Source organism: Terrapene carolina, unplaced genomic scaffold, assembly GCF_002925995.2.
Source record: "Terrapene carolina triunguis isolate 2854851 unplaced genomic scaffold, T_m_triunguis-2.0 Scaffold236, whole genome shotgun sequence".
NCBI lineage: Eukaryota > Metazoa > Chordata > Testudines > Emydidae > Terrapene > Terrapene triunguis.
This window is the reverse complement of record NW_020664587.1, coordinates 3926702-3950288: the sequence shown is the minus strand read 5'-3', so window position 1 is coordinate 3950288 and position 23587 is coordinate 3926702.

The following is a 23587-nucleotide window of genomic DNA, read 5'->3' as shown; positions in this document are numbered from 1 at the left end:
GGACTGGCACGTCAGGTCTCTCAACTGCTGCGGGGTTTTTGGTATCAGCCTAGGGCTGTCTCAAAGCAGGGACGAGAGGCTGAGCACGGGCACAGTCTCACCTGCATGAGATCAGAGGCAGTGGTTAGAACAGAGGAGCAGGAATCAGGACTCCTGGGTTCTTTCCTTGACTCGCTGTGTGAGCTTGGGCAAGTCACTTTGGGCCAGATTTGTAAAGGTATTTAGGTGCCTAACTCCCATTGATGTCTATGGGAGTTAGGAGGATAAAACTTGCTCTTTAACTCTGTGCCTCAACTCTCTCCTGTGTAAAACCTAGGCAATAATGCTGAACTGGCTGGCAGGGCTACAGGCTGATTTAATGGACCAATGTTTGCAAAGAGCTCTGAGACTGTGGGCTAAAGGCTGCTATTAAAGTGCCACATATTGTTACCACGGTAATACTGTAATCACCTGGCGCGCGCGTGTGTGTGTCGCTGTCACCCTCTACTGCTTGGAATCTGTACTTCTGAGCTCTGTGTCATACGCCCTGTACTGCCAACGGCTGACAGGGATTCTTGGTTACCTCCAAGGGCAGGGCCGGTGCTTTTGGAGTGGGAGGACCGGGGTCTACCCCTGCCGCCCCACATGGTCTTGGGGGAGGGGGCATAGTCAGCTGTGCAGTCCTACCTGGCCAGGCTTGTTTCATGCTGTTGGCACCTCCCTCCTGCTGGGGGTTGAGATGACAGGCAGGATGGGACTCCCTTGGCAAAAACTGTTTAACTTCAAGTGGAGAGACGGCGACTTGGAGGTTGGGCTCCTAGAGCTGTGAGCATGGTTCAGGAAATGCCCCAAGCCATCTGAGCAGTCCCTGCTGGTGACCCCAACCAGGTGACCCTGCTTAGACTTGCACGGAGCTGGTTCCAATGAGCTGGGACTATTATTAGTATTGGGATAAAAGTAGCACCAAGCAAGATCAGGCCCCGTTGTGCTAGGCGCTGTACAGATGTACAAAGAGAGACAGCCCTGGCGAGTTTACAGCCTAAATAGGCAAGGCAAAGGGTGGGAGGGAAACAGAGACACAGCAAGGGGAAGTGATTGACCTCAGGCCTCCCAGTAGGGCAGTGGCAGGACCAGAGCTCTGGTCTCCAGACTCCCAGTCCAGTGCTGAGCCACTAGACCATGCTGCCTCCCTGACCCAACCTCTATGTCTTAAATACAAGGAGACTGATGCAGTGCTGTAAGAGTAGCCCAGCACGCTGGGAGCTCATCTTCTAGAGCATGGATGGCAGGTGTTGAGAAGCAGCGTGAGCTTGCATCACAACTAGAGCCAAGAGGTTAACACGCTTGGCACCGGAGCAGTGGGAGCCTCTGTCCAGGTCTGCTCCACATGACCTGGCATGAACCCCCATGTAATCATAGAGACCTCAGGAGGTATCTAATCCAACCCCCTGCTCAAACCAGGACCAATCCCCAGACAGATTTTGCCTTAAATGGCCCCCTCAAGGACTGAACTAACAACCCTAGGTTTAGCAGGCCAACGTGCAAACCACTGAGCTATCCTATCTCCACCCAGAACCGTACATCAGCCCAGACGTCCTGAAATATCCAGCCTAGGTCTAGAGCCCAGGGCCGGCTCCAGGCACCAGCCCAGCAAGCAGGTGTTTGGGGCGGCCAACGGAGAGGGGCAGCACGTCCGGCTCTTCGGCGGCAATTCGGCGGCGGGTCCCTCACTCCCTCTTGGAGCGAAGGACCAGCCGCCGAATTGCCGCCGAAGAATGAAACGGCGGCGGTAGAGCTGCCGCAGATCGCGATTGTGGCTTTTTTTTTTCTTTTTGCTGCTTGGGGCGGCAAAAACCCTGGAGCCGGCCCTGCTAGAGGCTCTGGAGATGGGTGCATTAGAGAGGCCATAGGTTAGACCTGCTCAAGCTCTCTGCAGGTTCCCACCCTCAGGGCCTTTCTCTAGGAGACGGAGGACGAGGGACGTATCCCTGCAGCTTCTCTTCCAGACTGTTCCTGGTGCCAATTCCCCTTTGCAATTTCTCCTCCTCCTGGGCCCTGGGCCACCCTTGCTGAGAGCTCCCCGCACTTTAGCAGCAGCTCCCCGGGTCTCTCCTTTTCCAGGGCATATCTCTGCAGCAGCATCTTGCTGATTGGAACCCGTGCGGGCTCTGAGAATGCAGCTGGGCACCAGCAAATCCCTGCAGATCTGGCCCTGCAGAAACACTTACCAAAAGGCGGATTCCTGTAAAAAGCCATTTACGGCAAGCCAGAGGCGCTGCTAACAGACCAGCTAGGCCAGGCGGCCGGAACACAGGAAGGTTCAGAGCCTGCGGTCCAGACTGCCGCGCTGGCTTCTCCAGGAGCAGAAGCCACTCTCTTCACGGTATTGATCACTGCACTGTGGAGCTCGGAGGCTTTCTCCGCCTCCCCACAAATCAAAGCCACTTTGCATCTTTACCTGCAATTAGCAGAAGCAGACACTTAGTGCCCCGGCTCTAATCTCCTGCTCTGGAAGCCACGCAGATAATAGCACAGGTGGGAGTCGTTTAGGCTTTCAAGAACTCTCCTTCATTCCCAGCGTGGTGGGATGCTCTGAAGAGCTGGACCCTCAGAGGAGCCTACACTGGATGGGGATGGACACATTAGAAATCACTAGCGATCACTCCCATTGCCTTTGGTGGGAGCTGCAGGTTCTCACACAGCCCCGCTCCGTCCCTGCAGCCTATCCTGCACTAAAGCCATCACACCTGGATTTGCAGTTAAAAACCATCCCTATGCGGGGAGACTTAGCCAGAGCCAAGCAGAACTGCCTCCAATAGCAAATCCAACCCATCCTTCCAGGGCGCTGAGGGGGCATATGCGTATCTGGGATTTCCTGTGCTTGGGCTTCATCATAGCGTCTGGCTCACAAATATCAAGCCCCGCAGCAAGCACCATCCACCTTCCCCGTATCCCTAGGAGCCAGAGCACCACACACGTCAGGTCCATCAAAGCACCCCATATGTCCAATTTACTGCCTGAGATTAACAGGCCAGGTAGGTTAGTTCTATGCTGTCAGCTGGACAGCATTGAGGCCACCCAGTGCGTCATGCGCCTCCATGATGTTCTGTCCTGAGCCACACCTGGCATGTTCTGAGGTAGGATGCCTATGAGGGCAGGTATCTGTTGATGCCGTCCAGCCATTGTGTTTTAGGTCTTCTGGGGGGGTCTTTCCCATCATGTTTTCCTTGGGTCAAACTCGAAGATGATTCTTGTGGGGCAGTCAGTAGGCATTCGGCACAGATGACCATGCCACCTTGGAGAGAATTGGATGACCGTTTGAGAGAGTGGGACCTGTTTAGTTAGGAAGAGGACCTCTTTGTTCAACTTGAATTAACTACCATTGGATGTTTTCGATCATTCGGAGATGCTTCATCTGACTGGTGTCCAACTTCTTTTCAATCCGTGTTTCAGTCTCATAGGTCAGAATACTGACCACAAAAGCATTGTATAGCCTCAGCTTCATCTCTCTACTTATTAAGGACGCTCTTAATGAAGTGTTCCATTACTGATGATGCTTTTGCAGTGCAGGCTTCAAGTTCTTTCTTGATGTCACTCATGTTATCAACAACAGAGCCGAGGTAGGTGAAATCACTGACAATCTCGACTGGGTGGTCGCTCACTGAGATGCTAGAGCCCGCAGCATGGTCAAAATTGCCAACTAGAAGAATAATTTTCAGGCCAGCTTTCGCTGCTGAGCTTTCCAGGGCTTTCAGCATCTCAACTAGCTCATTCATTGATTCAGCACCTAGAGCTATGTCCTTGGCAGAACCAGCGTCATCAAGGTGTCTGCCTAAACCTCATTCGCTTAGTGTCTGAAAAAGCACATAGTCTATGACAGCATGGAAGAGTTGTGGGGCAACAACACAACCTTGCTGAACACTCGACCTAATTCACTTTTCCCAGCTACAATAACACAGCTTGAGGAGCCGCTGGACAGAATGTTCTACAGAGCTTGTCAGTGAGGCCTGTGAGTTTCAAGATCAGCCAAAGCAATGCCCTGTCCACAGAGTCAAACACGTCCTTGATATCCACAAAGACAATGTGAATGGGGCGCTTGAATTCTTGAACCGTCTCAAAAAGCTGGCGGACTGTGAAGATTTGCTCCATCGTGGAATGGCTGGGAGCGAAGCCAGCTTGTTGTGGTCTTCTTGATATTCGTGCCTTGGGCCAACAAGATAGAGGCAAATTTTCCCCCAGGACGGATAAAGGAGTAATGCCACGATAGTTACAACAATCCCATTTGCCACCTTTACAGTTCCAAAGCAGTAAAATAATGCCTTTTGCCAATAGGGTGGGACTGACCTGTTTCCCAGTTGATACTGAACTGTGTCTGCAGCCACAAAAGAAGAGCTGGTCCAGCACTTGTTATGCAGAAATTCCACAGATTTCGGCCACCATATTTCCCATAAGCGTCTTTACAGTTCTGTGGATTTCATCAGTAGTGAATGGACAGGTTCATTTTGTGCAGAATGGGTCAACTCAGCAACTGCTTTAATATCAGGGTCCAAAAATTGGGGGGGCCTTTAGCAGCTGGCTGAAATGTTCATTGCAGCATGCCAAGCACTCCACTGATTAACTGGCCAGGACTGGAGTAGACCACCCTGCAACTAATGGCCTTATTCATAGAATATCAGGGCTAGAAGGGACCTTAGGAGATCATCTAATCCTATCCTCTACTCAAAGCAGGACCAATCCCCACGTAGATTTTTGCCCCAGTTCCCTAAATGGCCCCCTCAAGGATTGAATTTACAACCCTGGGTTTAGCAGGCCAATGCTCAAACCACCGAGCTATCCCTCCCCTTGTCAGTAAAGTTGTATAAGCATTTATACAAGGAGACAACATCGTTCCTGGCAGCTGCTTCCTCGAGTGCAATGGCTGACATAGTCCAAAAGGCACTATGGCCTTACCTGTCCAATAAACAGCATCACCCGACTTGCTATTTCACACACAGTAGATGAGCATCACACTCTGGTCCAGCTTCCTCTGCCCTCCCCCCACCCCCTTGGAATTATCTGGTTCACTGAAGTACTATAAATAATACTACGGTAGCGTCCAGCTGTGGATCTGTACTGTTTGGCAGTGTGGAATGTTCCTAGCTCCTTGCACGGTTATAGCCTGAGGGCAGCAGCTTGGTACCGGAGAAATTATTTCAGTGGGAGAGGGAATCAGGCTATTCACTACTGCTGTGCTCAGCTTTTAAAAAGAATTGCACCACAACTGACAAACAGTGTTTTACCCAGGTCTACATTTGCGTGCAATCAGTTAAAGAGGACTGGTACCAGCAAGGCTATAGTGATGCAGGGATCGGGTGGCTCCTGTGTAATGAGAGATGGCTCCATGCATACAGCCGGCAACAGGATTCACATCTGGCACTGATAGCACACACCGCTATCACCTGAGCCAAAGGAATGCTCCCTCAGCTGCGCGGTGGTAGCAGGCTCCGTAGGGCTGGGCCAGCCATGAGCTCTCTCACACACCGGACAGTAATGATAATGGACAATAGCACCTTCTGCTGCTAGTGCATCAGTTCCAATCCAGCCCCAGCCAGTCGTTACTGAACGATGTTACTCTGTGGCTGTTGGATGACCGATATGAAATGAGATGCGGGACTGACACCATCGCAAGTACTGGGAATCTCAGACCAAAGCTGAGCCACTCTTGCAGGGGGTCCCTCAAGGGCAGGTCTTGGGGAGGGTTGCGCTGCTCATGAGGAGGACTTTGGGCTCCAGGGCTGTCGACGCAGCCCCTTTAACCACATTCCTATTTTTGAAAAAGAGGTTGCAGGACATTCACACACACAAGTGGACGCTCCATTAGGAATGGTCAGTGGCTGTACAAGGGAGAGGGGCCTGGTGCCTAGCTCCTGTGCATGGATAGATGCCTGCTGGGTTCTTGTTCCAGGCTGGCTGTGTCCAGTGTCCTACACAAGCTCATTGTTATGTTGCTAGTGCCGAGGGGTTTCAGCTCACCCGGAATGCAGCGAAGGTGAAGGTGACTCATTGGTCCATCCTCACGGCCCCACATGGGTTCAGCTGCATGGTCCCCATTGAGTCATGCAGTGGAATGCCCCCCCCCCCCGACTGAATGGGGATTCTGTTGTGCTAGGCGCTGTACAAACACAGAACAACGAGATGGTCCCTGCCCCAAAGAGCTGACAATCCTGGTATAAGACAAGAGACAACCAGGCTGACGGGGTAGTGCAAGGCAACAAAGAGACCTTCAGCACTGAGGCATGTTAGCACAGCAGGGTGGACGATGCTCGTGCTGCTGCTGTCTGGGCTGTACCTGTTCTGGGGGCTTTGGACTCCAGGGCCGTCAGATCAGCACTAAACTCACCGCAATCCCCTGACTGTGGCTAGCTCATAAGAGCCTCCATGCTGGGTCAGAGCCTGGTCCACCTTGCCCAGTATCCGGTCTCCAACAGTGGCCTATAGCAGAGCCTCCTGGGGAGTGGACCCCGTGACGTGATGACCAGGAGAGGCTGGACTAGCCAGCCACAAGAATTAATCTCGGAGAGAGAGAGGGGCTAGTACTGGGGGGAGGGGCAAACAGACCCTCAGCGGCGAAGCCGGAGATGGCAAAGATCTCTCTGGTCAGTCGCTCGAGTGCAGAATTTCACCCTGCTCCAGACTCTCCTGGGCTTTGTCTTGCCTTGCAGGCCAGTCCCACCAACAGAACCCATTGGCTCATTCCCACCCCTTTACTCCGCTTGCATCCCTTGGCCCACCTTTCTTCCCTGGTAACAGCCTGCAAACCGCCTGCTGTGGCTGATTCTCAGGCCAGGCCGTGTTCAGCCCCGTGCAGTCCAGGAGGCTGTGTGGAGCGAATGAGAGTAATGCAAGGCCCCCCACGTCCCTCAGTGCTACGGGATCATCAGCATCCCGGCACTCGGAGCGTAAAACCAGCCCAGGCTTGGGGACCCAAAGCCAGCGCCCTGAGTCCCAAACTGGATTCCCTGCCTCGGCCTTTCATGGCTTATGGCAGCATCTGCGGTTCTTTCCTTCGTCAGGTTGACTTCCTGCTAGCATCTATTATACCCTGCCAAGGGTTCCCAGGCTAGCCTGCTCTTAAAAAGCTAGCACCCTATCTCTAGCTCCTCTCCCACCCTCACATCTGTTAGCCAAATGGCGCCTTTTGGCGTCCCGGATGAACACTCGGCAGTTCTATAGCGCTTTATACCTGCAGCGCTTTGTACAAACATGCACGGATTAACCCTCACAACCCCCTTGCGAGGTGGATAATTGTTATTATCGCCATTGTTCAGATGGGGAAATTGAGGCCTAGCAACATGAAGTGACTTGACCAAGGTCACATAGGGAGTCCCTGGCAGAGCGGAGGTGAAAACTCAGGCCACGCTGACTCCTAGTGAACTATTCTCCCCAGAGCTCTCTGTAGCTAACTGCAAATGACACCTTGAGATGTGACACCTTTACCCAGCAAATGCAATGTGAAGAAGCCACATGGACATAGTGAAGTCCAAATAACCATTTTAACTCTGGGCCCAGCTACGGATACACAGAACTGCAGTGGTGGGGCTGGAGGGGGGCGGTCTGGTGACTTCTGAAACAGTGAACACCACTAGAGGGCTCACAAACTGTTTAAAGGTACGCCACCCAATTCCTGGATACTGCCCGCATCAAAGACTCTCACAGCTCCAAACTCAGCAGTGTTCCTTTAAGGCCTCTCTGAAAGCTGAGAGAAGCGGGCACAGGAGGCCCCTGAGAGATTGATCACCTGCCTCCCCTGCTCAGTAAATCGCAGCCAGTAATACAGGGAGTGACTTGCTCTGCGGAGCTTTCCTCTCTTCGCTAGAGACACTGCTTAAGAGCATTAACAGGCTCCAAGGGCAATTATTTACTAAGCGCTGTGTAATGATGTGTTCTCTTTTGATTTGATTGCTGTAAAAGGTAATAAGTGGATTGCCTCCCTATTACCCTCAATCAAGCCAGCGCAGTGACATCATGTACATTTCCCACTAATTGGTCTTAATCCACTGGTTTCAGTTTTGGTAGGTTTTGACGACTCAAGTGGGAGGGGGGGGGGAGAGAAGGGCTCCAGGGCGAGGGGGGAGTTTACACTTGAAGGAATTTTTAATATTTAAGTCCCCTTGGGGGGAAGGGCGGCAGGAACAATTAGCGAGGCCCCAGGAAATGGGAAGCTAGCGCTCGCCCGGCAAGAAAAGCCTGAAAGTGGCTCAGAGGCCAACGCTGAGATTTTTTTGTCTGCAGGGGTGGATGCTGGTCTGGAGCTGGCCCCCAAAACTCAGGAGGAAAGCATGGGCGACAGCAGGGAATTTGAACTTCCCTGAGTCCAGACCCCACGTGGCTGTTGTGGGGCCGGCTCTTCCAAAGGGCTGAGGGCCAGATTCTCAAGGGCTCACCACCCACAAGCAGGGCACGACTGTGAGGATCCGGGTGACTGTGAGGGGGTATCTATGCTGGGGTCTGGGTCTGTGTGGGTCTGCTGGGGTTTTTGCAGGTGGCTGTACATCTCTGCATTTGTGTGGGTGTGGGTGCGCATGTGCATTGGGCAGTGGGGTGGAGGAAGCAGTGACCACCACCAAGAGGTGAATATCAGGTGGCACAAAGAATGGTCCCAAGCCAGAAGAGAGTGACGGTGCAACCCATAGGACAGAAGAGAGATGGAGACACCACGGCACTTTCTACTCCAGTGTCCCAAATATGAGGGAAGACAAGGATGAGAGTTCCTTACACTGTCAGGGATCATAGATGAACATGTCATCAAAAGCAATGCCTGACCCCCTGGGAAAGGAGAGGGATTGCATCACATCACGGTGCAGCCCGTAATGAGCACTGACGACAAATGGATCCAGGATAGCAAACCCCAAACAATGTATAGCCCCGCCTTTGGGGGGTCAGACACTCCTCGGACAGAGACCGGAGGGGCCTGTCTGTTTCTTACACTTTGGCAACACTTGCAGAACTTGCCATGACAAAAATTGTCACTCAATGGGATTGAGGGCTTTGTGTGTGTGTGTGTACATCTGCATTTGGGTGGGTGCGGCTGGACATCTGCATGAGTCTGTGAATGTATTTGCATGTGGCTGTGTGTGTCCCTGCTTTAGCATGGGTTGTGTATGTGTGTGGGGGGAAGTGTGTGTATGTTTGGATAGCGGTGTGTCTGTCAGTGCATTTGCATGTGTCTGTATGTCCCTGCTTTGTGTGTGCATTTGTATGCATCTATTTGCAAGTGACTGGATTTTGTAAGCCACACCTACTTCTCCCTAGCAGTGGAAGTGGTGGGCCATGGGGCTTTGTACCTGGGGCAGCAGACCAACAGCCCTGCTTCTCTGTAACTTGCATGTTTTCCTGCCCAGCCTGGGCAATTTACATCTGCTAGTGCAGTGCGCTCAGGACAGGGCTGCGGGGCCTGCAGTGCGCCTACATGGAGTTCTAAGGTGGAGATTGTCTTGCACACTTGCCATACACGTTATAGTTTGCTTTGTTTGCTTTTTAATTTTCCCACCCGGTACAATTAGTGCTTCGCTGCTCCTCCCACTGAGATGCAAAATGAAATGGTCACGAGCAATAAACCCACTTGGCAGTGGGCAGGGGAACAGTTAGCTATGAATTGTTAAAATGCCCACCAGAGCGATTAATTGCTAGAACTCCTAATGTATGTAGTGCTGCAAATGTGCCCTTTTTTCCAAACACACTCAGACCTGCTCCCTGCCCTGGAGGGCTTCACCTGAGACAAACAACTCAGAGACAAGGCAGGGCATGCGGGAAAGGTGAGGGAAGGACTGGGAAGTATTGTCGGTGAGAAGGTAGGCAGGTTTCTTGGGAGAAACAGGATTTAAGGAGAGACATGAACCAAAGAAGGGAGGGCGATCTTGGGACATGGGATAAGGGGAATTGTCCCAGGCATGGGGTGACAGAAAGCACAGAAGCAAATTCAGCAAAGCAAATTCTTCAAGGGAAGCGTGGTGCTTTGCTGACTCCTGGGCAGAGCGGGACATGGAGGAGGGATGATGGAGCGAACTGGAAGAAAGAGTCTGCAGGGAATGTGAGGAGGAGGGGGAGGGCTGCCACAGCCATAGGGTAGGCAAGTGAAAGGAGATGGGGAAGGTAGCATTCAAAGTTGGATCAGGGCGGAGGGCTGGGGAGAGCAAGGAGGTGGGGAGATAGGAGACATAGAGGGAAGCAGCAGCCTCTCTTACATTAGCAGATATACAAATTATTTGAGGGCCTGTCTCTAACCAAGATCACCTTTAAAAAAAATAGCATTCCTACAGGCATAGGAGTGACTTGCTCAAGGTTACACAGCAAGCCAGTGGCAGAGTCAGGCCTACACCCCAGGAATCCTGACTCCCAGGTCCCTGCCTTTACCACTAGTGATCAGCACTGTAAAACAATCCCAGCTCATGAGAGCCAACCTCGAAATGTGCTCCAGCGACAGCCTCATCCCGGGAAATTTGCTGAGTCGGATCCTCTTGTCGAGATTAATTACCCTCGTTATTCCTGGCCTTGTCATAACAGACTCTGCCTGTAAGAGAGTGGAGTGTCTACTGCCCCGTTCTTCAAACATCTCACTGCAGAATGAGCTCTGCACTCCGCCAGCCCGGTTTTTCATCCGACTCCAGTTCAGGGCTGATTTACAGACGGTAATTACTGCTCACTGCTAACAGAATTGCACCAGATCAATTATGCTTGACTCCGAGAAAGAGAACTTCAGCCTGGGAATCAACAAGTCAGAGAACAGGGAAAGGGCTCTGGTACTCACTGTGACATTCAGGAAACTATAACGACTGACCCTGGGCTACTGCACCCCAGGCGTTTGAGTGCCAGCATGATGTCAAACATCTGAGTTCTAGTTCCCTCCCCTGCGAAGGGAGTCGGCTGCTACAGATTGCTAAGAACCAGCAGAGAGTCTCCCCTTTAGCGCATGTGGCTATTTATTCCTGATGCCCAGATGAGACGTGCTTTGTCACTGTTCTGGGGCTTGTTGTCTCGTGGGGCTTAGCGGGAAGCAGAATTTCAACAAATCCAGAACAACAGGCCATGGTCCCGGATTGGGATGTCTCTCTTCACCATAGAGGCCTGGTGCTATTCTTTCCCAAGCCCTGCTGTGTAATGCTGTGGGTATGAGAGGGTTAAGACATGTCTTTCTGATCATTCGGCAAGACTGCGTCTGTACTGGGTATTAGTTCCTGCCTTATTCTGGGCCAGTCACACCAGCATTCAGACTCATTCCTGGCATTTTGTGAAGTTCTGGTGTTCTCCATATATCCTGAACTACCCTGCAAGGACCCTGGAATTGCAATGAGATTACAGCTTCAGCTTCAAAGTCCTCTCTCGTTGAAATCACCGGATGTCGACCCCTCATAAGTAACCGGGCCAAACACGTCTTATACAGTTTGCAGGTGTGTGGCATTGCTAGTGACTACTTTACTTAGTTCTCATTTCTGAGGGGAGGCTGGGAAGCTGCTGAAAATGGCACCCATGTTTATCTGTATTATCCTGAGCCTCTGGAGAATCCGGGTGAGCAATAGGGCTCTTTGATAAGGTGTCAGCACCACCAGGGACTTCATTGTGCATAGTCTCCAGAGAGTCCCACTGTGGTGTCTGTCTCTGGAAAACTGGGATGCCTTTTGTTTTCTGTGTACTGCACCTTTAAATTTCTAAATAGTCTCCCTGCGTGTATAGACAGCAGCCATTTTATTCACCTAGTTGCTGAAGACTGTCAGGTGGGAGTCACACACACTGTGCTCACCCCTAGTGACTTTACTTATGTTCTTTCTTGTTGTTTTCTTACTATAAAATAAAAGCTATTTTCACCAAAAGTACCTGGCTGCTCTTTGGGGATGGAAAACCCTAGCAGCCAAAGGTAGGGCCTCGTGGTGAGTGCAGGCGATTAGGAGCTAGGGCTCCTGTCTTCTTTCCCTGCCTCTGGTACTTCTCTTTGGGCAAGTGTCTTGTACTTCATTAACTGACTGTACAATGAGGATAATAATACCTAGCATCTTTTCTCCATAGCTCACAAAGGAAGTCACAATCATTAGCCCCATTTTACAGATGGGGAAACTGAGGGGCAGATAGGTGAATGATTTGCAACATCACATGGCAGAACCAGGAATAGCACCCAGGTTTCCCGAGTCCCAGTGCAGTGCTGTATCCCTTCTGCCACACCTGTGAGATTTTGTTGGCATGTGCAAGGCTCTTTGTGTGAAATTATGCTCGTTGTGGGTCAAACTGCATTCTCAGATACCTGGGTGTAATTACAGTGTGTGCCCATTAAAGGCAGTGGGGTTACACTGATGTCACCTCTTTCCCAGTCTGTAGCAGGTGAGGGGACATCACATCTCAGCTTTCCACTGCTGGAGTGATGTGGATAGAGCTGGGCAAATAAAGGATTTTCAGTTTAAGGGGGGAGGGCAGAGGCCAAACAGCAAAATCTGGAGGGTGGGGAACAGGTTTGATTCAAACCAAAATAAACGTGTTTGACTTTTTTCATTGAAACAAGAACCCAAATCAAGCGAAATGTTTCAATCCCCTCAAGCCAAACTATTTTTCGAAGGTTTTCGTTTTGATTCAAGCTGGTTTGGATGGCTTTCCTCCTTCTCTGTGCTTTGTTTTTTTTCATTGGACAAACCACTGTTTCAGATCGAAAAGGCAAAACCGAAACATTCCAACTCTTTCAAAACAATTTCTCATCCAAAATTATTTGTTGAATTTGACTCAGATAATTCCGGGCCACGAAATTTTTTTTCAACAACAAAAAACAATTTGTCAAAATTGTTTTGTCCGGGTCTAGCTGTGGATTCTGGGCACTTTCTTATGTAACTTGCTTTAGCTACATGTACACAATAGTGCTGGGACACATCATTGTGAAAGGCATCCAGGCAATCCCGTTTCAGAACTCTCAGCCTGGTTCTCATGGGGCAACTCTTTCCCAAGCATGGACTCTAACTACCTGACAGCAGAGACCAAACACTTGCTGCTTGCGCCAGCTACCCCAAAGACAGGGCATCCCAAAAACCTGTCATTAAAGATTGAACAGTGCTTGCATGCTAAGGAAATCATATAAGACCATGGGTATGTCTACACTGCCAAAAAACCTGGCTGCCACTCTCAGAGCCTGGATCTACAGACTTGGGGGGGGTCACACTATGGCGCTGAAACTACTGGTGTAGATGTTCTCACTTGGGCTCTGAAACCTGGCCAGGGGGATGAGTGTCAGAGCCTGAGTTCCAGCCCGAGCAGCAACATCTACACTGCTATTGTTAGTGCCGCAGTGCAAACCTGAGTCTGTAGACCCAGGCTCTGGGACTTGCAGCCACTGCTTGTTGGGTTTGTTTGCAGTGTAGACATGCCCTATGTGCGACAAGTGCCATATGATGACTCCCACCAGTGCCACTGAGTGCAGAAATGGGCTGAAAGTGTGAAGCATTGTTAGAAATCTGCTGGCTCTGCCGCCAGAGGCAGGTGTGCTGTTTGAAATGTGCTTTCCCAGTCCCCAGGGAGAATGGTTTCCATTGTGCAGTTTAGCATCCAACTCTTTGGTTTGGTTCTGTTTTCAAAGCTGTTGGCCTGAAACAAACCAGAGCATGAAATGAACCCTGTCTGGCAAAGCCTCTCCAACTTGTTCTTTCTAGCAACGCTCACCTGGCTGGGGGATTAGAGGTGAGAAAGAGGGATAGACACCGCGCTGGAATACAGCTCTGCATTCCTAGCTGTGGGAGCCCTCCGGATGGGCAAATCCCTCATCCCAGAGCACTAGGGTTTGTTTTTCTTCCTCCAAAGAGGTGCTCTGAGTGAAAAAGGAGGATCTGATAGCCGAGAAGGGGCTGCGAGAGGAATGTCAGAGGCACTGTAGGGGCTTTGCGGGCGGAATTCTGCTGTAATTTTATATTGTCTAGCTAACGAGAGCAAAGGAAATATTAATTGCGTTAGTGATGGCTGAGAGCTCCTTGCCCCCAAACCCAGCTTCCTTTCTCAGGAAGCTTTTAAATCAAAGAGGCAAATGCACATTGCACAGCCTAGGAGAGGGGCTGGGTGCCACAGTGTGAGCAGGAACTGCAGAGCAGAACTGGGAGGGAGGGGCAAAAGAAAACAGCTGCACCTTTTTGTTTGCAGGGGGCGATCCTGCTGCACACGGACCAACCAGCCACCATTCCTTGGGCAGTACTGGTGGGTGGAGCCCTAAATCCCCAGCTAAATGGTGTGTACTTCATCCAGGATGATTTCATGCGGTTCAGGGCGTGTACCATGGTAGCGCCAGCCAGGAACATGCCACGTTGCCAGCCTAGAGGAAGTGTGCTATGGTGCAGGAGCATATCAGAGGGAAAAGGAAGAGTGCACCAAAATGCCACCCAGGAATGGGCCATAAGAACAGCCAGACGTGTGCTAAAGAACCGGCCAGAAGGGACCATTGTGCTCATCAAGTCTGACCCCCTGAATAGCGCAGGGCAGAGAAAATCCCTGAAATTGCTTTGAATGTCTCGCAGGGGATGCTAATGGCTGGAGGGGGCAGCACAGTGCTGGGCTGGGCTGTGGGCATCCTTGCCACTGATACCATGAGCTCTCCCTAAAGCTGCCGGTTCAAACCCCACTAGCTTCTCTGCCCTGAATGGGATCAGCCGATGTCCGTGCTGATCAGCACGTGTGCACCTTTCAGGTGCAATTTTATAAGTCAAGCCCCTTCCTTAAGGGCCCTCCTGCTCTACATCAGCTCAAAGGCTAGTTCGATATGTTGCCACAGGGGAGCTGGGTGGCTGCCCGGCTCTGGGAGATGCAGGTACCGGACCGACAGCGCCTGCTTTTCAGAGGCTCTGAGCACCCGGTGCGTCTCGCTTTAGTCAGGGGGAGCTGCAGGGCTAGAGAAGCTCCCCGAGGGCCGCTGCGGATGGCTCAGCTCTGCTTTCACAACCTCCCTCTTTGCCAGCTGCAGAGCAAGATTTATGGTGAGCCAGCGGCTCCTTTGGCCTTTTGTTTCCCGGCCCTGCAGCCGGCAGGCGGGCAGCGCGCCCTGGGCAGCCGACCCCGCCGCTGGCAGACAGTGCGATCTGGGCGGCGGAGGAACCCCGGGGAGATTAGAACATCCGTCGGGCTCCGTCTCCTCCCCCCGTGCTGCTGACACAAACACAAAGCTCAGGCCCTGCCTTTGCACCTTCCTGTCCTGAGGCTGCCAGCCCTGGAGACTGGCTGGCCTAGAGCCCATGTGGAGGAGGTGCTCTCCACGACTGAGGTCAGAGGGCCTTGTATTTCTGGTCAGTCTGGGCCCCATTTGTGGCCAGCCCTTCGGCTCTGACCACCGACCGCGTCAGGACTGCAACGGCCCCTGCAGCACAGACAGCTCGGCTGCCATGACTGGGTGACCCGAAAGGGGATTCTGGATGGAGACTGCCGGACACAGACAGCCCCTGTGGTTCTCCCTGGCTCCCAGCCCCTGCTGCCTCGTGCCATCGCACAGGGCCTTCCCAAATCCTGGGCTGGATTTTGCAGCCAGGAAAGGGAGTGCCATCTGCACAACAAAGATGATTCAGCACCTGGCGCAACACATACTAATAATACCTCGCTCCATTCACCAGCACATCTCATAGGAGGTCAGTATCATTAGCTCCATTTTACAGGCTGGGGAAACAGAGGCACAGCGAGACAGTGACTTGCCTAAGATCATGGAGCAGAGCAGTAGCTAAGTTGGGACCCAGGTCTCTGAGTTCTAGCCCAGTGTGCTGGCCACGAGGCCATGCTGTCTCCCTCCTCTAGCATTCCCTTTACTCACTGTACTCTGATCAGACGTGACACCCCTCCCCACACACACCTCGACACATCCCAGCCTCCCCATAACCTCTTCCTCTCTGTCCTTCATAGATTCCCTGCCCCCACCTTCCACTGCTGCCTATGGCTACCCCAGCCCCTTGGCAGGTGTGTCAGTGACTACAAAGGGACTCCACACACTCCCCGGCCCCCACCAGCCATGTTCCTCATCTCCCTCTTAGGAGTTCAGTCTGTTGAGACTATCAGGGGACCAGTGCATGCTGGAGGTGGGGCAGGGGAAGCCCGGCCTGCTAGGAGCTGGACTGAGACCCCCACATCGTGCTGTGCAGGCAATTCAGTCACTCCCAAGCTGTACTGGATCTGCACCACTGGCCTGGGTGTAAGAGGCTCCGTGTCCCATGCCTGCTGCTCGCTCGCAGGCTGCACAAATCAGGCAGTAGGTGACGAGGGCAATGGGAGGGCGAGCAGCCCAGGCTCAGGAGGAAGGGCTGAGTGATGCTCAGATCTGGTTGCCTGAGAACCTGCCTTCAGCAAGGAATCCCCCGGAGCGCACTATCTCAGCCAGCAACGGGCTCACTGAGCTGGAGCCGCTGAAAGGCCTGTTATGTGTCCTCAGGTCCTTGAGCTTCTTGCAGACTCGCCTGAGGGCAGTCGGGTGAAGTGTGTGAGTCAGCACAGACCCTCCTGGTCATCCCTCTGGCAGGGGGTTTCCTACTCTGGTTCCTGCCAAATGCCTAGTGGGCTGCCATGTCTCTGCCCAGTTCCTTGGCTTGTACACAGCTGCACAGTAGCCAGACCGAGAGGTTGAAGCCGAGTGTTTTCCCCTTTGAGCTCTGTTGTGGGTTCATTGCAATGAGTCACCCAAGAGCCGTCGCTGGCTTTGCTGTTGCCTACCTACAGCTCTTAGCTAAACTCATGCACCTGCTGTCCACACACACAAACACCGGCACCTGCTAGCTAAAAATACACACACCTGCTATTTGTACTCCACACAGGCATACGTCTGCTCTATACCTAAATACACACCTGCTCTCTGCGTACACGCCCACCTGCCTTCCCATATGCACGTGCAAACTCATTCAAACAACTGCTGTCTACATACAAACACTCACATCAATACATGCCCATGGACCCCTGCCCCCTAAACACGCACACATCTATCATCTTGTAACCTCGTTCTCGTAAGCTTAGGAATTTCTCAGAGTGCACAGACTATTTCAGCTTCTACACACACACACACACACACACACACACACACACACACACAGAGCCAGACTCCCAACTGGTGTAAATTGACATCAGTTCAGTGAATATGGTGGAATCTGACTCACTAACATTCACCTGCCATCTACCCAGCTTTCCATCCAAATACCCACTCACATGCTGATACATCTGCTGTCTGCTATGTGGGCACACACACATCCCTCTCATCTAGAGAAGTAGCCCCTCACAGACACATCTGACACATCCATATGCTGCCTACTCTTCCTGCAGTACCATGCACTATATAACTACAAGGCACATGCACCTCACACATGCAAATCTGCGCTGGTCACACACTAGAAAGCCTCTGCAGGTACAAAGTCTTGCACAACTGGTTTATTTCAATGGCGCTTTTTTTTTGCAAACACGTTGCTGATTTACTCTGTTTATCTCGGGAGAGAATAAATTGGCCCCATCCCAAACCCAGTAAAACCTGGAAAGTGTTTCAAATTTACAACCGAGAGCAGCGCAGATGCTGAGTGCTCAGGATCGCTGCAGCTCGAACAGGGATCCCGTATTTCCCAGTGTATACAGCACAGCCTTTCAGGTTTAGCTTGAAAAGGAGCCTTACCTGCTCTGGATGAAGGCCCATCTCTCAGGAGATTCGGTGCCACACTGACATGTGCATATGGTGAGTCCTAGAGACACCTGCAGGTCACTAGAGCAGGTGCTTCTGCAGACCCCGTCAGAAGGAATGGGCCAGTCTCACCCCATCTCCTATTGTGGCCATGGAAAGGATCCCACTGGCCCAGCTATTTCTAAGACTGTCCCTCCCAATCTCACATCCTACAAGCCCTCCTGTAGGATGGACACAGGAGCCAGGACAGCTCATTGTGTAGTGTCACTGGGCATGATTTTGCCTTCACTCATACCTGTGTAAATCAGGGGGGACCCCACTGAATAATAATAATAATAATAAATAATAATAATATCATATAAAATAATTAACAATTAAGACCTAGCTCTTATATAGAGATTTCCATCAGGTGGTCGGTATCATTACCTCTGTTTTACATATGGGGAAACTGAGGCAGGCTGGCAAATTGATTTGACCAAGGTCAGCCAGCAAGCTAGCAGTGAAGATGAAATGAGAGCCCAATGGCTCGCACGCTACCCTGGGATTCAGGAGGACTGGGTTCTCTTCCTGGCTCCACCACTGGCTGCTGCACATGAGAGATTAGCTCAGAACTTCCTGCAGTCTACCTGAGCATGCTTTTGGCTAGACCACACTGCCTCCCACTAAATCAATGGGTTTACACCAGTGTAAATCAGAGGGGAATAAGGCCATTTGTACAAGCATCGAAGGCATGTGTGCTTATCCAAACCAAACCTGCAATTTAACATTTCGTATCAAGGACCTGGAGGAAAACCTACAATTGTAATTGATAAAGTTAAGGGTAATGCAAAGATTGGGGGAAGTGGTCACTGAGATAATGTGATGTGGATCGCTTGGTAAGCTGCGGGGCATAAGCGAACAATATGTGTTTTAATGTAGCTAACTGTAAATAAGAAAACCGGCCAATCCTGGATGAAGAAATAAATAATCCTGCCAATAATGGAAAAGCACTAGGCTGTGATGGAAACCCAGCGGAACTGATAGAAAGCCTAGGGGGATGAAGGCTTGAAAGCCCTGTTAGAGCTAATGAAGAATATGTTTGAGACACAAGATAACTGGAACTCTGTAGACCTTAGAGATCTTATGAAAAGAAAGATTTGATTTGCAAGGCACATTTTGAGGGGCTCAGTGAGTTTATGGGCAGTGGAAGGGAAAGCTGATGGCAGAAGAGCACAAGGCAGAAAAAGAAGATCTTGGATGGAGGTTGTGTTATCCTGGGTGGATCGAAAGGACTATTCACCCACAAACCGATTAGCAGAGGATCATATGGAATGAGCTACCATGGGTGGAAATGCCACATAAGAAGAAATGTAACTGTATACACCTAGGAACAGAGAATACAGGCCCGCTTACAGGATGAGAAGCTGTGACTCTGAAAAGGATTTGGGAGGGGGATTGGATAATAACCTCACCATGAGCTTGCAATGCAATGCTGTGACCAAAAGGACTAATGTGATCCTGGGATGCATAAACAGGGGAATCTCAAGTAGGAGCAGAGAGGTTATTGTACCTCTGTATTTGGCCCTCGTGAACAGCTGCTGGAATCCTGTGTCCAGTTCTGGTGTCTACAACTCAAGAGGATGATGATAAATTGGACAGGGTTCAGAGAAAAGCCACAAGAATGATTAAAGGATTAGAAAACCTGCCTATAGCGATAGACTCAAGGAGCTCAATCTTTTTAGCTTAACAAAGGGAAGGTTAAGGGGTGACTTGATCACAGTCTATAAATACCTACAAGGAGAACAAATACTTGATAATGGGCTGTTCAATCTAGCAAAGAAAGATCTAACACCATCCAAAGGCTGGAAGCTGAAGCTAGACAAATTCAGCCTGGAAATAAGGTGTACATTTTTAACAGTGAGAGTAATTAACCATTGGAACAATTTACTGAGGGTCCTGGTGGATTCTCCATCACAGGTCATTTTAAAATCAAGACAGGATATTTGACTAAAAGGTGTGCTCTGGTCAAACAGAAATTAATCCAGGGAAGTCCTATGGCCTGTGTCGTGCAGAAGGTCAGACTAGATGGTCACAATGGCCCCCTCTGGCCTTGGAATCTCTAAGCCCAGCCTCTGAGGCTCTCCCATCACTAAGGAGGACTTCACTGGGTAGATGTGGAGAGGACAGAGCAGGGGTGGCAGAACTGGGGGGAGGGGCTAACACCCCAGCAATGGATATATTGGATGGGGTGGATTGATGGGTCTGCCTCCATAATGTTTTCCACCTCCACAATATCTCGCGGAGGCGAGAGCGGGACCAGTCTATTTTCTACCCTCATGCACACATGGGTGAGGGGGGCACAGAGATGAGAGCGGGACCCAGAGCTCATGAGATCAGGCCCACCACCAGGCAGCAAGTGAGACTCCCCCGCCCAGCCGGGGCCCACCTTCCAGCCACTCTGGGTCCCAGCAGAGACACCCAGACCAGGGAGGGGTAGGAGCACGTGCGTCAGCCTGGGGTGAGGTGGGGGACAGGGCACCAGAACCTGGATGGGGGGCAGGGGTGTGTTGGTGCACAGGGCACAGGCTGCCAAGGAGTTGGGGGGACATGGGGCGCTGGGCACCAGCTGCCAAGGAACAGTGGGAACTGCCAGGACACCCCTTCCCAGCCTGGATCCAGCTTCCCCACATCCCACCCCTGAGTCTCAGTAACACCCTCGCTCTCCCTCCTATCCCATCCCCATCCCGTTCAAAGGAAGCCGCCACACACACCCTGACAGAGCGTGGTTCTGGGCCTTTGTGAGGGAGCCTATTAGCACAGGAAAAGAGGGGGAATATATGTCACTAGAAGGCCCCAAAGAAATGATCAGAGCAGTGAAACAAATGTCTAGTGTCTGGTCAGCAGACACATCCCTATGTCCAGGACATACTTCAAAGCATGACAGCTGCCACTGATTGCTCTAGGCACTGGAAGCTGAGATGTTTGTGGCCGAGGGGCAGGAAGTTCTGGGGACATTGCTGTGGAGAGAACATGAAAACGGTTGCTCACCTGTATCTGCATTGCTGGTACATGGACGCTCCTCTTTCTTCTTCTGGAGGACACATGGTGCCAAATTTCTTCACCGTCCTTCTGTCCCCGCTGCACAGCCTGCTCTGATTCTTCAGAATGTTGTGCCCGTAGAAGCACATCCTGATGTCTGTCTTATGCAACGCAGGGTTGATTCTTGTTTCTCCAGACCTTGAACCTTCTCTTCCAATATGGAGACCAGCTTGCACTTGTACAGACAAAGTCGCTTCTGTCCTGTGGAAGAAAGACAAACATGGCACATCCTGTGCAGGTCACAACAGCTGATCGCTCACCATCCATATTACCTTCCTTCTAGGGCTTCCTCAGCTATTGCAGTAACTACTCAGAGAAGCCTGCAAGATGAAAGCCTCAGTGGGCTCTCCCCAGGTGAACTCCCTCTGTTAGCCTCTCCGCTGTTCCGTTGATTTAGTTGGGGATTGGTCCTGCTTTGAGCAGGGGTTGGACTAGTTGACCTCCTGAGGTCCCTTCCAACCCTGATATTCTATGATTCTATGATTGCTGCATTATGATGCCATTCACTAGTGGGTACCTAAGCCCTGGGGAAGGGCCAAGCCATCAAGCTATGAGCTATGGGGCTGAGGACAGGCAGGAGCGCCGCCAGCTTTTCTGCCGCCCTAGGCGGTGGAAGGTCCTGCCCCGAAATGCTGCCCCCCACAGAGGCGGCGGAAGGTCCCGCCGCCGAAATACCGTCGCGGTCGCCGCCCCCCAAATTGTAGCGCCCTAGGCGACCGCCTAGGTCACCTAATGGGTTGCGCCGGTCCTGAGGACAGGGCTTGGGAATGGAGTTTGTAAGTGTGGAGCCATCTCTAGCTGATGCATTTCCTGGCGCCATCTAGGAAAGACACCTCGAGGCGCTGAGCAAGGTGGAAAAAGGCCTTGTGCTCCTGCTGGCAGTATTCCCCATGACCCCCAGGTGGCAGTTCTGCTCCTCCCTCCCCGGCTGCAGGGTTAGAAAGCGCTCTCCTCAGCAGGATCGATATTCAGGCATGCAGGTGGCTGGGAGGGGTGTGTGTGTGGGGGGGTAAGAACTCCTGAGCCACAGCCACCCCTAGGCACTAAAGGGTGAAAGGCAACCCCACCCCCCAGACAGGGAAATGTAAATACTGTCACAGGCTGGGAAGACAAGGGAAGCCACAGGGCCTAACGCACGGGCGCGTTGCCAGGAGCCCTCGCACTGACCCTGGAGTGGGTTGGAGGAAGCTGCTGCCTCCAACCAAGCTAAATGGAACCAGGCTGCACAGCCCTGCCAAGCCCCGCTGAAATGCACCACATGTTGCAGCTGGCTTTTGAAACCGAGGAAAGTCACCCAGACCCCTGGCAGCGTGGGGCCCATGGCGTGGTGGTGGTGGGGGGGAATCTAGCCCTCCCCCATCACAGCGTGTTCTGCGGCAGACGCCTTCCTGATTTATTCCGACAGCGTGAAGAACAGAAATGGAGATTTTTCCCTGGGATGCAATTTCTGTGGCTTTTCGCTTTGTGACTCGAGAAAGGCAGAGATGGGAGCCTGCATGGGCCAAGGTATTTCTGAAATGCTTCTTGTTGGCCAAATCGATCCCCTCTCCCCGCCCCCATCCTAGTTAGACCCTGCAGCAGAAGCAGCCTCTCCCCTGGGCAGCAGAGTTCCAGCCTGCCGTACAAGAGACCTGAGTTTAGCGATTAGCTGAGAAAGCAGCGTGACCGAGAGGATCATGTGCTAGACTGGGAATAATGAGAGCTGCAGTATATTACTGGGTCTGCTCTGGGCTGCTGGGTGACCTTAGGCAAGTCAGTTCAACGCTTTGTGCCTCAGTTTCCCTATGTGTAAAATAAGGATAATGATACTGACCTGCATAGATGAAAAGAGGTGTTATTGTTATGAATTAGAGCAGGGGTCGGCAACCTGCGGCACACGTGCCAAAGGCGGCACGCGGGCTGATTTTTAGTGGCACGTTGCTGCCAGCCGGGGTCCTGGCCGCCGGCCCCGCGCAGCCCGCTGCCGGCCTGGATGGATGGAACCCGGGCTGGCAGCGGGCTGAGGGGGGCCGGCGGCTGGGACCCTGGCTGGCAAGGGGCCAGCGGACGGAACCCCAGACCGGCAGCAGGCTGAGCGGCTCAGCCCGCTGCCGGTCTTGGATTCCATTTGCTGCCCGCGCTGCCGGTCTGGCACGCAAAACTTTTTATGGGCACGCGAAACCTTAAATGAATGAAGACTTGGCACACCACTTCCAAAGGGTTGCCAACCCCTGAATTAGAGGCAGCACACTCTTGCCCTTGCAACAGAATGGGGTTGTTTTTCCAGGCATCGGAAATAGCAATATAAGTGGATAAAGGTGCTGGAAAGAGAGTAGATCTGGGGCCAGAGCCTGAGCTGGTTTCAATTGGCCTAACCTCACAGATTTCACCAGAGGCACCGTGACGTACGCTCACTGAGGCTGCAGCCTGATGGAAATGAAATTCATTTTCCAGCCTGTTTCAGGGATCTGGAGTTGTATTAAATCTCTCTCTAAGATTGTTGGAAAGTTAGTGCTCAGAAGGAAGGGTTAGGTGGAAGGAGAAGAGACTTTGGGATCCCCTCCCCAGGTTGCAGGATCTCATTTATACCAGCCTGGCCCCCGTGGTAGTCACTGGCCCTGATTCTGCTTTTGGGTTCACCAGTGTAAACTTGGAGTAACTCCAGAGAAGTCGTGACACAGGGATAAAAACAGCATGAATGAGATCACAACCAGGCCCAATGGAGTGTGGAGGGAGTCTCACGGGTCTAACTGAAGGCAGGGTTTGGCCTGGTTTGTTCTGGCTCTTATGCAATATGCCCGTCTTCATGCTGCTCTTTCTGGGAGGCAGGAGGCTGTTTGCTGGCTGGGAAGCTGCAAAGGCAGGCCCAGGGTTCAAGGAGACCCTGGCAGGGCTTCATTTTCCTGCTTACTTTTGTAACTACGCCTT